General features: G+C 38.8%; 1 long non-coding RNA gene across 2 annotated transcripts in view; it reads left to right on the top strand.

Annotated features, from left to right (window-relative positions):
* LOC115294580 overlaps nucleotides 1-5,572 on the top strand; it is a 32,470-nt gene extending 26,898 nt beyond the window's left edge. For both annotated transcript variants that reach the window (XR_003909969.1, XR_003909971.1), the window contains exon 5: nucleotides 5,345-5,572. This is a non-coding gene — a long non-coding RNA (uncharacterized LOC115294580). The remainder of the gene's footprint in view (nucleotides 1-5,344) is intronic.
* The last annotated feature ends 266 nt before the right edge of the window (nucleotides 5,573-5,838 follow it).

The following is a 5,838-nucleotide window of genomic DNA, read 5'->3' as shown; positions in this document are numbered from 1 at the left end:
AAAGACTGCCTCTTTAGCAGGTGGTGCTAGGAGAACTGGACAGCAACATGCAGAAGAATAAAACTAGACCACTTTCTTACATCATTCACAAAAATTAACTCAAAATGGCTGAAAAACCTGAATGTGAGACAGGAAACCATCAAAACTCTTGAGGAGAAAGTAGGAAACAACCTCCTAGACCTCCACCGCAGCAATTTCCTACTCGACCCATTTCCAAAGGCAAGGGAAATAAGAGCAAAAATGAACTATTGGGACCTCATCAAGATAAAAAGCTTCTGCACTGCAAAGGAAACAATCAAGAAAACTAATAGGCAACCGACAGATGGGAAAAGATAGTTGCAAATGACATATCAGATAAAGGGCTAGTATCCAAAATCTACAAGGAACTCACTAAACTCCACACCCGAAAAACAAATAACCCAGTGAAGAAATGGGCAGAAGACATAAACAGACCCTTCTCCAAAGAGGACATCCAGATGGCCTACAGGCACATGAAACGATGGTCAACATCACTCATCATCAGGGAAATACAAATCAAATCCACACTGAGATACGACCTCATACTGGTCAGAGTGGCTAAAATGAACAAATCAAGAGACTATAGATGCTTGCGAGGGTGTGGAGAGACGGGCACCCTCCTACACTGTTGGTGGGAATGTAAACAGGTGTAGTCACTCTGGAAAACAGTGTGGAGGTTCCTCAAAAAACTATCAATAGAACTTCCTTATGACCTAGCAATAGCACTGCTAGGGATTTACCCAAGGGATACAGAAGTGCTGATGCATAGGGGCACATGTACCCCAATGTTCACAGTAGCACTGTCAACAATAGCCAACTCATGGAAAGAGCCTAAATGTCCATCACCTGATGAATGGATTAAGAAGATGTGGTATATATATACAATGGAGTATTACATGGCATGAGAAAGAATGAAATATGGCCATTTGTAGGAAAGTGGATGGACCTTGTGGGTGTCATGCTAAGCGAAGTTAAGTCAGGCAGAGAAGGATAGATACCATATATTTGCACTCATTGGTCTAACAGGAGAACAGGGATACCTAATGGAGGACCATGGGGAGGGGAAGAGGGAAAGAGTTGGAAGAGAGAGGGACGCAAAGCCTGAGAGACTTCTGAATACCGAAAATGAATCGAGGGTTGAAGGGGGAGGAAGAAGGGTAAAGAGGTGGTGGTGATGGAGGAGGGCACTTGTGGGGAAGAGCACTGGGTGTTATACGGAAACCAATTTGACAATAAACTATTTAAAATTTTAAAAAAAGGAAAAAAAAATCTCACAGGCTTAAAGAAGAAAACTGAACCCCAATAGTCTTCCTGCCCTATTTCCCTTTTTCATATTATTAGAAACCTGAGAGCATGTTTTATTTTTCTGCACTGTAAACGTCATTATAGTATCTTGTAAGTGCTGTGCATACAATAAGTGTGAAGGATATAAACTCTGGTGGCCCTCACTGTTCTTGTTTCAAACCAATTCTACCGGTTTCTGGCCTCTTCCTTTGGAAATAGCTATTTACACATTTTAAAGTTGTTAACATTAAAATGTCCCTACTTACTACTTAAGTAAAAAGTTATTGCTAAGATTTAAAACAGTTTTATATTTAGAACATGAAGTTATCAATATGGAGAATATAGACCCATGTTTTGGGCAAGTAAAATTATTCATTAACCAAAGATCGTAAGTATCAAAAACAAATGAATTTTAACTTTTGTCCTTATGGTGCAAGAATTCTTGTGCAATCATCTGATCCACAATTACACCTTTAAGTCAAAACTGCGTCTGCCAGAAAGGAGTTCTCATCTTAGAGTAAAAGGATTTGCAAGCAAGGATTCATAACAGAAGTGCCATCTCAGTCTTATTGGTGGGATTGCAAAGTGATAATTTAATTTAATTACATGATAATTTAATATCCCCCGTGTTTCCCTGTGAGTACTTTGAGGGCTGTTTTGGAGTGGCAGCTAGGTCTCTGACAACATAGTTATGCTAGTGGAAGGTGAGATTGTACCCACAATTCCTAGCTAGATTTTTTTTTTAAATCTCAATCTCTGAAAACATCTAGCTCATGTTAATTTTTTTTACATAAAATAGCAACATTATTTTTCAAGGTCATTCATTTGCATTCTTATAGACAGACTTAGACTTTCAGAAAATAGTTGAGGATTTATTTGCCTGACCACTGACTCAAGCTTTCTTCTCTAAAAGAGAAAAAAGAAACAGCACCTCCTCATTCCTTAGTTATATCACCAGTTTCCAAACTGCCTAGAAATCTGTTGTCTTGGCTTCTTCAGTTAATTCAGGGAGTAAAAGACAGATAGGACTTATGCCAGATTTCATTTTGTAGTGAATTATTTAAAATTGTTTAAAAGGATAAATATGCTGGAAATTAAATGTGACAGACTGTTAAAAATCGCCCAAGGCAATTTTTAGAAATCTTCAGATTTCTACTCTACTACCTTGGGTAAGGAAAAATGGTGATGCTGATTACAAAGAGAGGAAAGTCAGAAGAAAAATTTAACTTGTTAAAAAAAAGGCTGAGTTTAACTCCCACGTGGTGTTAGAGGGTGGGCTCTATGGTGTGCCACCTAAATTCCACCTTCAGGACCTAGGCACTTATTCTCCCAACTATTAGGATGTTACCTGTTGATGACTCAGAGCTGAGTCCTTCTCCAGAAATGGGCCTGAGCCAAAAAGAACTGTCTTGCCAATGTCATGTTTCTTTCTGCAGGGGTAGCCGGCAACCCATGACTGGTTGATGACGAGTACCAAGGCCTAGCTCCCTTGCCTCAATCTGGGGATTTCTCTCAGAGGTAGTCCACATTCAGACTTCCGGGATTAGCTGCAGGCTTGTCACAAGATAATCACAGTTGAACTTTGCCTTCTGCTCAATCCTGCTTCCCTCACCCACTTACAAGTGTTGTATTCCAAAGCACATCCTGATAAAATTCTTGCACACTTATTTTCACTTGTATTTCCTGAGGAATCAAACCTATGATACCCAGGAAATAAACAAAGACATTAATATGGGAGGAAGGGGCAGGTAAAAGGAGTTACTTCTTCAATTTTAATAAAGTAAATTTCTTTTAAGTTATAAGCTTTCAATTTGTAGCATCCCTTAAGACTGATGTGATGTATTAATGTGAATAACACCAGTATAAATCAATTAGTCAACTATTTACTAACCACCCGTAAGATAAGTAGTTAGTTTCTGACTGGCACTCTCCATTAACAGTGAAATGTAACAGTGTAATTTGTTTGTAATATAATATAAAACAATATAATATAATATAATATAATATAATATAATATAATATAATATAATATAATTGGTACCAGGCAGATGATTTTTCAGTTTTGATAATAAGCTCATTTTATTTTTTTAATATAACATTGTCAAGTTGGCTAACATACAGCATATATAGTGTGCTCTTGTTTTTGAGGGTACATTCCTGTGATTCATTGCTTACATACAACATCCAGTGCTCATCCCAACAAGTGCCCTCCTCAATGCCCATCACCTATTTTCCATTCTCCCCTGCCCCCACCACCATTCACCCTCAGTTTGTTCTCTGTACTTAAGAGTCTCTTATGGTTTGCCTCCCTCTCTCTGTAACTATTTTTCCCTTTTCCCTTCCCCCATGGTCTTCTGTTCAGTTTCTCAAGTTCCAGATATGAGTGAAAAATATAGTATCTCTCTTTCTCTGACTGACTTATTTCACTTAGCATAATACCCTACAGTTCCATCCATGTTACTACAAACAGCAGGATTTCATTCTTTCTCATTGTCAAGTAGTATTGCATTGTATATGTAAACCACATCTTCTTTATCCATTCATCAGTTGATGGACATTTAGGCTTTATCCATAATTTGCCTACTGTTGAAGGCAAATAAGCTCATTTTTAAAAAATTGCATACATAATAAGACCATGTGATTCAAAGGGTCCACCGAGTGTGGACCTCATCTGATAGTTTCCCATATGCAGACAGATCCATACACAATTAGCTCCTCATGAAATCTATTAACAATGCACTTTTTGTTTTTTAATCATAAAATTGGACACAGTCCCAGGTCAAAGACCTCTGCGTAATGATTACATCCAGTTTGGTGAAGACATGTAGCTCGGTTTTATAGATAATATTGTGAGAACCAAGCGGGACTCATTGAAGGGCCAAAGTCTGACTGCAGCATCCCTCATCTCCATGCTTCTTCCTCACTAACACTCATCCCAGGGCCACAAAAGCAGCCCCACTGCTCCACTGTTACTCTGCAGTGAGAACCCAGTGCAGGTGGCCCAGCAGGTCTAGGGGAGACCATAACATGGACACCCAGAACATACAATCTACAGAATGGCTTCTGTGATTCATTTCATTTTCATAAGCCCAGCTGTTAGGATTTGCTCACTTTCCAGTGATGTCCTGCAGGCGTGGGTTTAGGAGCCCAGAACAATGGCTAATTATTCCAATTTTTTTAAAGTGATGAAGAAGTACATATTTCCTAGAACTCCTCATTATTTCAACTCTGGGACCTCCAAAATCTGTGGTGTTTCCTGTATAACGCAGCACCTCTCAACCATGACAGACCACATGTACTAAAATGCTGAGAGAAATACACTGCACAGAAGACAAAGTTTAGCATTTTCTCTCTATCTCTTTTTGTAATGATTTAACATTTTAATGTGACATAGTTGACAACGCAGGTTTGTGCAATGAAAAGATAATTGCTATAACATTTTAAAATATTTCAGTACTGCATTTTTAATAATAAAAACAGTAAAATGCTTTTGCATTTTAGTCTCAGACTAAACTTTAATAATCATTCTTATTCAAATGACAGGATGTGGAACTCTTGAATGTTGTATATATACCCAGGAATGATTTAGGGGAACTATGAAATTATATTAAATTTGAAAAATACAGTTTTGTGTAGTGGGGGTAGAAACCCTAATGACTTCACAGGAGAAATATTTATTGGAATATCGTGTTACCTTTGTTTGGTAGCATAATGGTCTCCGAGGGACCAAGTGAGATTATTTTGATGGTAAATTTATTACATGGTTTTTAGGGGCCTGGGCCTTAGGGATCTTGTTGAAAAAGGTTTTGTGGTCTCAGAAACTATAAGGAACTTTGGCCTCTGGCAGAGTCTCCAGAGTGAATCCTGTCCTTGGAGAAACAAAATACATGCCGCCCAGGGAGGGGAGCAAATGTTTCAGGTTGGTGTCAGCTCACCAAGGAAGGGAGCAAACAGCACATATTTCGGTTCTGTCAAAAATGTTATATTTCCTTTCAGACAGAAACTCCAAAGCATTCTTTGTCTCTTCTCATCAAAATCTTAGGTCTGAAGACTGAGCTACTTGAGCTGCAATTCTGGCTCTACCATTTGCTGGCTATTTGATCTTAGCAAGTTACTGGATGCTCTGGAGCCTGTTACCTCATCTGCCAAAGAGAAACAATAACAAGATGTGCCTCCACAGAGTTGTCAAGAGCACTAAATGAGGCACTCAGCATGTGGCACACAGGTACATACACAGAGCCTTGGCACATGATTAAACTCTCCAACAATGGTAGTCATTATTATTACTGTAAATAAACTCTTAAAAAAGTTTTTAATGTTTATTTTTGGAAGAGGGAGAGAGAGACAGAGACAGCACAAGCAAAGAGAGAGGGAGACACAGAATCTGAAGCAGGCTCCAGGCTTTGAGCTGTCAGCACAGAGCCTGACTGAGGGCTCAAACCCAAGAACCACGAGATCACAACATGAGCCAAAGTTGGAAGCTTAACCAACTGAGCCACCCAGGTACCCCATAAACTCTTTTTAAAGTCCTGCTTT

Source organism: Suricata suricatta, chromosome 6 (assembly GCF_006229205.1).
Source record: "Suricata suricatta isolate VVHF042 chromosome 6, meerkat_22Aug2017_6uvM2_HiC, whole genome shotgun sequence".
In the NCBI taxonomy this organism is placed as follows: Eukaryota; Metazoa; Chordata; class Mammalia; order Carnivora; family Herpestidae; genus Suricata; species Suricata suricatta.
Note: the sequence above shows the minus strand (reverse complement) of the source record. Positions and strands in the feature narration are given on the sequence as shown.